The 10,796-nt window shown below is 41.5% G+C and overlaps 1 non-coding gene across 1 annotated transcript; it reads left to right on the top strand.

Moving 5' to 3' along the window:
- The first annotated feature begins 8,017 nt into the window (after window positions 1-8,017).
- On the top strand, window positions 8,018-8,149 carry LOC122230853. Its single transcript, XR_006207925.1, has one exon. It is a non-coding gene; the product is annotated as a small nucleolar RNA SNORA71 (small nucleolar RNA).
- The last annotated feature ends 2,647 nt before the right edge of the window (window positions 8,150-10,796 follow it).

Raw genomic sequence — 10,796 nt, 5'->3', positions numbered from 1 at the left:
CATTTTACCAATTGGGAATTTTCCTTTTTTCATTTTAAGATATTTTCTGATGAGCTCGTGAAATTTGTGAAAAGCAGCTTCCAGTAGTAGAAGCCTTGTTAATTGTTACATCAAGAGAGTCTTTTGTTTGTTAAACTTGTTCTTTCTTTGCGAGTCAAAGCAAAACGGTATGTATGTACTCTATTATGAAAAGATATTTTACTTGATTAGTTAGGGAACTGTTATAACAATACACAGATAGATAGCCTCTCTTTGAAACCTAAGGAAGTTATAATAAAAATATAGAAACATACTAAATATGTCTCCAATGTGAATGTCACTGTCTTAGTTGCCATTCCCTTGTATGGGACACAACCTGGACATCTGTAGGCAGCAGATGAGCTCCTGTTGGAGACGCACGTTCGTAGGGTCTGGAGACCATTTCATCAGCATAGCGTAAGTACTAAGCAAGCAGGCATTACTTTTCTACAAATAAAAACAAAATTTAAAGTCATTAATCTGATCCATCTATTCCTTTGTGATTTCCTCCATTGGTTCGCTCTTTGGTTTGGCTTATAGTTATTTCCCTGAGATCACACACTGATCATCCATATTTTTCTGCTATTTTTTACATTAAAATACCTTTTAATTCTGTTAGGTTTATTTTAATGCATGATATATAGTGAGAATCTAATTTGCTCTCAAAATTTTATCTATTATATACTCACCCTCCATTTCATAATCTCTCTCTACTCATTTCCAATGTCATTTTTATCATAACAATTTTTGATAGAGTTTGCTTCTGTAATATCTCTTTCATTTGTACCTATTCTCGTACCTTTAACATGCTATTTTATTCAGTATAGCTTTATAATGCATTTTATTATTTGGCGAGATGGATCTTCACTCATTAAGTGTTGCTTCCCTTTTTTCATAAGACATTTTTGCCGATTCATTCTTTCAAAGTATAATATAGGACTTGAAAGCATGGAGATAAAGAGAGAAAAGGTACTTATTTCAAGGAGGACAAAAGACAAAGAACTTCCAGTAAATAGATGGAAAGTAATGTTGAGTTTGACAAAGGAAGGTCATCTGTCTCATCTCACCGATCTGGAAGCTAGAATTTATCCTCTGATATCAGCTCATCTACTTAAGAGAACTGGAGAAGGAAAAAATACATAAATACTCTAATATCAATGTGTGTGAATACTGCAGGCTTACCACAGCACTTGCTTCTTGAATTTGCTCTTCAGCACATGGTGTCTAAATAGAAAGTTTCTGACAATATTCTGAGAGAGTAAAACTTTATTTTATAATGGTTTTTCCTACACCTGATATGGGCTTCACGCTGCCCTCCCTGGAAAACTTACCTCTCACCAACTTTCGTGAAGTGTCATATATTCTTTTAGTAAATCTGAGTCAAGATTCAAGGAAGCCCTGGTTTTATAATTGAGAGGTTTTGGCTTGGTTTCATTTTGAGGTTTGGGGGATGATAGAAACTCAAAACAAAATGAAAGCTCTTTAAATCCTCAAACCTCCATTTTATAATAAATATATCGTAATGCCCTCTGTTGTGGCCCAAATGAAATTTAATTTGTAATAAATTAACCTACCTACACCCAGATTTTTAAAAATCAACAGAAGTCTAACTTTAATATACAGGATAAATAGAAGGAAAGAAATGTATAATTTCCATATGTAAATGCTTGGTCACAGTCACACCGAAAGGTGTAAGGAAGTTGTTAGATATTTACACTCCGTGTAGCAATCACAGTGAATAAGACGGCTACAAAAGCAGAATGGAGTGCGCAGTATTGGCAACTCAAAAGCCTAAGTGGAGAGACCGTCAGTAATTTGCTTTTCCAAAATGGTAAACCTCTGTTGACAACGTTCAGTCTAAAACACAATGCAATCCTTTCTTGATTTTTAGGTAGTTGCATACTTGAAGCAGGCAGTGTATACACGAAGCAAGTTGGAGTCTGGAGTCGTGTCATCATACTCATGCGCTTTCTGAACGCATTCCAGAAGTGCCATAAACTCTTGACATGCCTACAGGACAGATCTTCATGGATCACCAAGTGTGACCTTCCCAATATTATAATGAGATGGAATACTAGATTGACAATGATCATCTCAAGTATGTGAGACGCAAGTGAATGTGTATAGAAGCAGGGAGAGTGGGTGGAGGACCCCCCAAAATGAGCTCTCAAGCCCAAATTCCAAAATATGTAGGAGAAACTAACCCCAAGAAATTCAGCCACTGGAATCAACAATCAGGAGATAGAGTCACCCCTCACCAAAAAATACATTTTTTTAAGTATAGAAGAACCGGAAATAATTTTATAAAGTCATCTGCCATGAGCTCTGTAGCTATATAAATAAAATACTTTCGCTTCCAAAAGACCTGCTGTTTTTCAGTAGGATACTTCAAATGGTGATTATGTACACAGAGTGAGAACGACATCACCTGAGCTAGATTTTTATTGCTTTTTGCTAAGTAAGTCTCCTATGCCACTTGAGGGAGGAAAAGCTTATTTCAAACCAAATTTTTAAAAATGTTGACTAACCAGTAAGAAATCTCAGGGGAATATTGGCCTCCTAGAAGTTCAGAATCAGAGACCTCAGACTCTCCACCAGAACCTCAAATCTGTCAATACCAGCCGTGACACCTGCCTAACCCACTTTCAGTGAAATCACTGCTTCTGTGGCCCATGCTCCTTTCCGACTGTAAATAAAGTTCTTTCTCACGCTAATTAGAACATGACAGGGAATGAGGTGAGGCCATAAACTCTGGAGCAGAAGTAAGTTTGAATCCTGGCTCTGTCACTCACCAGCTGTAGGAACTCGGGCGAATGATGTACCCTCTCTGCATCTCCATTTTTTCACCTGGCAAATGGGGATAGTAATAGTGCTTATTGCTCTGGTTGTTGTAAAAATTGAAAGCTAAGTTTTAGGGAGGGCTTGAGACAGTGCCTGGGAGACAGCCAGTGCTACAGAAAGGTTGCAGGAAGTCCAGCCTTGGTCTTCACTGCTCTCTTTGAATGCTAGAAAACTGCGAGAGTCCCAACTAAGGATCCCAGGTCTTTGTAGGATTTCTCATATTGCCTGATTTTTATTCTCTGTCCATCGTTATCAGGCTCCAATTTGGCAATACTCTTGGAAATTGGGTTCCTGGATTGAACTTATATCTCTGCCATGTAGAATGTATTCATGCAGCAACTTAGAATCAATGCCTACTGCACTTCTATGAATATGTACAAAAAGTTATTCATATAAGGAGCAGGAATGTCCATGGATAAAATGTGTCCAAGAGCTCTTTTTTGTGTTTTTATAACTGAATTCAATTTATATTGGGAGTCCCCACACTCCTGGATGGTAAAGACTTAATTTGAGTTAATTCAAATTCAGACTCCCTGGCTTGCCTCAAGTTTACATCAGAATTCTGGGAGCCACAAGGTTCACAGAACTCATCGAGTCAAGGTGTCAGGATGGAAAGGGAGAGAATATCTGGTTGTCAGTGCGTATCTACGCTATCATCCACTCAGAGGTTCTGGTTCCCTTCTAGACCTCAGTCATTGGTCATTGCTGCCAGTATGGCACCCTCCGGCCCTACCCTGCCATTCCCATCATTAAAGCCTCTTTAAGATCCTGACTCTCCTCTGAGTCACACTTCTGTGGGGGAAAATTCCACTGTAGGGCATTGCTCTGATCTGGGGAAAGCTTGCATTTTCCAGTCCTAGACTCATCTGCTGTTGCAATGCCATTCTCTGACACAAGGAACTCTTGGAGGCTTACACCACCCGGAGCACAGTTAAGCTTCCTCATCAGGCTCGTGGCCAGGCCCGGGGCTCGCATCTCCCCCGTCACACCCCCAGGAACCACCCAGGGACAGAAGCCTGGGTCTCCTCTGCTCTCCTACCTCCAAACTCATCCCATTTCCTCAATCCTCAGCTCACCCCACCTCCCTCCAACCCCACAATTGCTCGAGAAAGCCACCAGGTCTCATCATGCACCCTCTGCAGCTCTCCATCACTCAGGATAGGAGATCTTTGTTTACCTCTGTGAGGGAGACACTGGCTCTGATTCATCATGTATTCTTCCAAATGGGAAGAGGCTTTTTTGAAAAATGGTCACTTGTTAATTTCACAGCATTTTAAAAGTCTACCTTCTCCTATGCTGCCACTTTCCCAGGGACAGGAAGGCAAAATGCCTCATGTCCCCAAGTGCAAGTACACAAAAGGAAGGAGAGAGTTGGAGAGAATAGGAAACATGAGAAAGACCTATCAGTGAGAATCACACAATTTCTCACCTTATTACCTTTTTTGATGACGTGCAATCAAATTGAGGCAATTCTGTGATCAAGGGAAATATTTGCTCAGCCCCTACTGTAGGCCAGCATGGTGCTCAATGCTGGGGCACAAAGATGAATGAGAGTGAGCCCCTCTGTCTCACCCAAGTAGATCTCATTCTCTCCACTGCTTTGATTTAAGCTCTGTAATTTTTCAGCTATGGTATCATCTTCTCACCGGTTTCCCTGCTTCAAAGCTCATTGTCCCGTCTTTTGTGCCTGCTCCTTACCCTTCACTTTTACTAAAACGTACACCTAATTGTATTATTCTTTACTTAAAAATTTACAGTGGCTCCCATCATCTTTGGGACAGAATGCCAGGCACAGTCTTCGTTCTTAAAATTATTTCCCTTAGTTCTCAAAGCAATGCTGTCAGGTAGCCATTGTGATCTCAATGTTATTAACAAGGAACCTGAAGATCAGAGAGCTTAAGCCATCCTGACCAAGCTCACAGAGCTGGCAGAATTAAGGCTCAAAATCAGCTTTCTTGCCTCTAGACCCACTGCTTTTAATGCTCCGGTCTCCTTAATTCATCTCCCCTCTTACATTAAGGAGTGATCTATGTAGTAAGACTACCACTACCATTAATGTCATGACTACTAACACTACAACAAGTAACTATCACCTGGGATTTCATGCCCTCATTTATCTTCGATATAGAGAAGGAAGGAGGAGAAAGACACTTACCTAGTTGGTCAAGTCGGTCAATCAGCCAAACGAACCTTGGCAGTCCATGGGTAACAAATTTCGAGCCAAATCACCCTTGCATGCAGTGTATTTTATACAAAGACTTAACGATAAAATACTTAGTTTATAAACCATCACTGTGAGAGTAGAATAAAAATTCCAGTCTCCTGAATCTTCTGTCCACTAACCCAAAATGCAACAAATAAATCCACTAATCTAAACAAACAGAAACCTTGCCATAAGTTAGCCCCGTGTAACACACAACTTAACACGTTTGAAAGCTTTACAATATGACAATTAATTACATCTCTAGGAAGCATGTGGTACAGCTAAATGGCGATTCACAGGCAAACCTCAAAAACACCAACATTGCTTATGACTGTTAACCTCACTCAAAATTTTTTCCCTAGTGGTTTCAATATTCAGTTGGAAGAGTGACAGTTGGAGTTAATGGTTTTCTTTTCTCACCTTTCCTCAGAAACCAGTCCATCTCACTATTGCAGTGCTTTGCAACCTTTTTAAACCCATGGCCTCTTTGGATAAACCTGAAAATCTCATGACACCTTCCCTCCACCTCTGACTTCTACCCTGACCAGTGGGTTTTGTATGTTCAGAAAATAAATTCTATTTCCTGCATATCACGTCAGACAAGAAAAAAAACTATGGTGGTTAAGTTTTCGAATTATTATGTGACAAAGGCATTTTGCTTTCCAAATATAAAAATATATTTTGACATTTTTTCCCCAAATCACATATTATCCACTCTTAACACCCCACCCTATCTTCCTCCTTTTTCCAAACATTGCCTGGACAGCTACAAATGACGGATGGAACACATTCCCTTATCTCCTCCAACAAAATAGCGGTAAAGGGGTAACATAGGAAAAGGAGAGACTTGTTCACATTTTTGGAAGACGTAAAGCAGGTGGTGGAGTGGTGGCTGATGTGATAGAAGAAGAAGCTTAAACCTACAATTCATATCCAAGGGGACACCAAGGAGAAATACACTTATGTGCCTTGGAGAACTCAGCAGAAAACACAGGGACACATGGCCAGGGGTAAGGCTAGGCAAAAAAGGTGCCTGGATGGCTTGAAATCCCAGATGTGTGTTCATATCCCACCTTCCTCTATCCCCATGCAGACGTGCCAGCAGCCAAGTGCTCCATTGCCCACGACTGACAGCCCGGTTCTATTCTCCACTGAAAGTGAAAGGGAAGGCTTGTATTCAGAAGCACCAAATACAGAAGAGGGTCGCAGGGAGGTACAAGACTGTAAAGGGGGTAGTCTGTTGAAAATTTTGCATAATCTCAACTCCTTTTGCAGAATCTCCTATCTTAATAAATGGAATTGTTGGTTTTTTTTTTTCAGTTGTTTAGACAAAAAAAACTCAACAAATACCTCATACTTTATAAAAAATTAACCAAAAATTAATCATAGACAGAATGTAAAATATAAAGCTATAGCTGTTCTAGGGGGAAAAAGATGAGAGGAAATCTGCACAACTTGGGTTTGGCCAAATTTTTGAACATGAATCCAAGAACATATGACGTGAAAGAAAATGGAATTTATCAAAATTAAAAATATTTGCTCTATGAAGAGCACTATTAAGAAAACAGAAAGAGCCACACACTGGGAGGAAATATTTGCAAATCATATATCCAATAAAAAACTTCTGTCTAGAATATATAAATAACTGTCACAATTCAACAATGAAAAACAAAGAAAACAAACACATCAATTTTTAAAAAATGAGCAAACAAGCGATATGGACACTTCACCAGGAAGATATATAGATGGCGAATAAGTATGAGAGATATTCAACAGGGGCTCCTGGGTGGCTCAGGCAGTTGAGCATCCAACTTTTGATTTCGGCTCAGGTCATGATCCCAGGATTGTGGGACTGAGCCCTGTGTTGGGCTCTGTGCTGAGCATGGAGACTGCTTAAGATTCTGTCTCTCTCTCCCTCTGCCAATCTCCCCAGTTTGCACATGCACTCTCTCTCTCACTCGTTCTCTCTAAGGGAAAAAAAAAAAAAAAAAGGTGTTCAACATCATCAGTCATCTAAGAAATGCAGATTAAAATCCCAAGGAGATACTACTACATATCTACTGAAATGGCTAAAATTTTAAACGCTGCAATATCACATGCTGATGTGTATTCGAGAGCAACTAAAACTCTGATCAGAATGCAAAAAGTTACAGCCATTTTGAGAACATTTTAGGAGGATCTTATAACGCATGTGATAAGGAGAGCCACATTTCTTGTTGTCATAGAAGGAACAGAAGTTACAAATAAACAAAAGGTAATGCTAAGAAGAACCCTATTGTGCTGTGTTGAAGAAGAAAGTCTCACGGTAAACTCATGATTTTTTAAACATGAACACAGAGGAATAGAAACAGAAATAAATATAGATTCGTGTCTGCATGAGTTATAATAGATAAATAGACAAATATGGCTATCGATTTATCTATCTCTCCAAGCCAAGACTACTTATAAGTCCCAGAAGCAATGAAATCCCAGTAGCAACCTAGTACCTAGATCTTGGTTTTGAAATACCGTTCTATGATAAAAGAAACCAGGGTTTCTTGGACAAGTGGTTGATTCCAGTGTTGGAACAAGGAAAATAAAAAGTAGCCTGGGAGCCTTTTGTGATGCCGCAAAGGAAGTGTTATTGAAAGAAAAGAAGAAAGAAAAAACCTGTGAAAAGATTAAATAAATAAGAAAGAAAAGGCAACTGTTCTTCACAACATTCCAATTAATAAGCATGCAGAGAATAAGGGAAATAGCAAATCATCATTAGAACACCGCAGTAACAGGTACTTGAGCCCCTGATTCTCATGGAAAGGCAATATTGGTTGGTATTGTCTACTTCACATTTCTTTCATGTGATTAGAGAAGTTGAGTCCTATCTGGCTTTTGTCACAGATATTTTGAGTTTTCTGTCCTGTAAATCCAATAGAATCCTATGAAGAGGAAGAGAAGGCTCTAAAAGTTTCATTTGACTCTTTCATTCAAAAGTGCTCTGGGCTGCCAGTGCCCTGGTCATTGATAGTATAGGGAGAGGAACCGCTGAAAGCATTTCCCCATGTTGGAAGAGCTCATCCTGTCCTTTCCAAACTCTGGAGCTTTCATACACATCTTTCTTTCCACTGATTTGTGTTACTTCCTGGTACCTGGTGCTGTGTGGCTTACAGAGTGCCCTTTTGCAGAGTAGGGCCCGGCCTCAGGGTGTTTCTGTTCATGGGCCAGTGGTGGAACCACGATAGGAGTCCCTCTTCTCCCAGGGCTCTCCCTGGGAAGCTTTCTTTGCCTCCCCATCACACCCCTTCCCACACCCTCAGCCCCATCTCTCAACCCTGATTACACTAGACGTTGGTGATTTGCTTGTCATGCCCCCTATGCTGTGATCTTGAGGGCAGTGCCTCCATCTTGGTGCCTGGCATGCAGCACTTAGACAAAACAAAACAAGATGGAGGAGACCAAGGCACCACATGGTGGGTCTGCGTATGTAGAGGCTCCATGATGCCAGGCCCCGGGGCCCTGAAGTCAGCCTTAGATCCTGAGGCTGTTGAAGTAAGTCCTAAGACCGTGAGTCAGTGACCCTCGGGACGACATGGGGTCCGGGTTTGCTGATATTTCTCCCCAAGTTTCTCTTGGTGGTGTTAGTGGTCACCAGAGGGGCAGAGAGGGGAGCCCCCACATGAAACATCCTGAGAGCACTTCCCGCCATACACTCAGAGCATCATGGATCAGCTCTTCACTCCACACAGGAGGTCAGAGGGAAAGCACTGGGGCTGGGGCCGGGGCCGGGGTCCACTTCAGCTGGCTCTGAGTCTTAATAACGGTGCCCTGAGAAGCCATTGACAGGGAAGGCCAGTCCCAGGTCCCATTGCTATGCCTGGAATAACTTTAATGACCAAGAGTTTTTCTCTTGGATTGCAGCTGCTCATCACTTTCCCCTCTGCCTACCCATTCAAAACACCTTACAGTCTTGCTGAAAAAATGAACGAATGAATGAAGGAATGAATGATATAAGTTTCATTTGAGGAACATCATATTCTGGCATTTCCAGCAATGCCTCAACAGCCATTTACTTAATGACTATGATGGGCATTGGACGTACATCAATCCCTTCAGTCCTGAGAACAAATGATATATTATTATCCCCTTTTTGCAAATGAAAAACAAAATGTTTCTCAGAAAGAGTAAAAATTGGCCAGGCTACCTCGTGTGGCCAAACCTAAAAACGAGTCTGTGTCTCATTGGCCATATTCTTTCCTCCATATTGCATGGTCATCTCAGAGAACTTTTAGAATACTTCCAACTGGCAAGTCGAGTTTAATTTTCCTTTTGAGGAGTGAGGAGCATACCGAGGAACAGGAAGGCTAACCAAATATCGCTGCTGACTTCTGATTTTAATGATGTCTACTAGTGACATCTCCCAGGTAACAACCCCTACAATCCTTCAGAAGGAATAACCCTAAGAAGTTCAGCCCAGGGACTCCCTTCAGTGACCTGACATTGCCAGAAATTATCTGAGAACTGGGAAGATGTCCCCCCATGTTGACTGAGGTAGTATGTCTCTACAGTTGCCACCAGTTCCTTCTCTTAGTACATACATGACATTCCACATGGAAGATGGGGTCTATCCTTCCATCCCTTTGACTTTGATCTGTCCCATGACTGCTTTGACCAAGAGCCACAAGGAGAGGCATCAGAGCACCACATGTACGAATGAAGGAGCCATGCTGGACATCCAGCCCTAGCTGAGCCTTCGGATAACTCCTGTCCCAGCCCTTTCAGACTGCAGTTACATAAGATCCCAAGAAGAACCGCCCAAGTGAGTCCAATCAACACATAGAGCCTAGAGATAATCATAAATTGTTTCAGGACGTTACATTTTGTGGTGGCTTATTACGCAGCACTAAATACCAGGAACCTTGCTGGTGCCACTTCACACTGATACACGGAGAGTACTGGGGACCACTGGTTAGCAGACTTTTTGAGGCATTTCACGGGAGAGAAGTGGAAAATTCAAAGCAGTCTCCCACCTTCTTCTTCAGCAGTGCCCCAAGCTCTCCAAGAACAGGGGAGGGAAGCTGCCTGCCTCTTGGCTTTACCTTCAACAAAGGCGAGCTTGTAAGAAAGGAAATATCAAAATTCTAGAGAAAGAAGGCACTGCAGAGGGTAGCACAATGGGTAAGGATGGAGTGGGGGGAATTCCAGTCACAGGGGGTAGTCCCCTGTTCTCTTTCATCTCCATCATCTGTTCATGCTTTTTTCTTCTAGAATGCTTCCCCCACCCCCATAACCACCATTCCTCTCAGCAAAGTTAAATTCTTAACCCAGTGCTCCTTTAGCACTCTGTCATTCATAGCATTGTGATTCTTTCTTCAAATATTTGTCTTGCCCACTTGACTGTGAGTCCCTTGAGGGCAGGGGACAATGCTTTCATCATCCTGGTTATTTTCGTCTCTACGTCAAAAATGTTTATTGACTGAATGATGCATTTTGCAAGTAGGCCATAGCACAGTCTTCCAAATGTGTCTGTTAAAACATAGTAGAGCCTGTTTTGCTAATAATATTTGGAGGCAGAAATAACCCTTGCTATTTGTGTTTTGCTTTCTGATCTAACTACCAACGTCAGCAAACTCAAGTATATGTAGGGCCAGACAGGTAAAGTACATGAGAGAAGCAGGCCGGTAAGCAAGCACGTGGCTCATCCAAGGCTGGCAGCTGTCACTCACTCCAGTAAAGTGCTGTCCGGTGGAACCAGTGTTGC

The sequence above is a fragment of the Panthera tigris genome, chromosome C2 (genome assembly GCF_018350195.1).
Source record: "Panthera tigris isolate Pti1 chromosome C2, P.tigris_Pti1_mat1.1, whole genome shotgun sequence".
Classification (NCBI taxonomy): Eukaryota; Metazoa; Chordata; class Mammalia; order Carnivora; family Felidae; genus Panthera; species Panthera tigris.
This window is presented reverse-complemented; position numbering and strand designations above follow the sequence as displayed.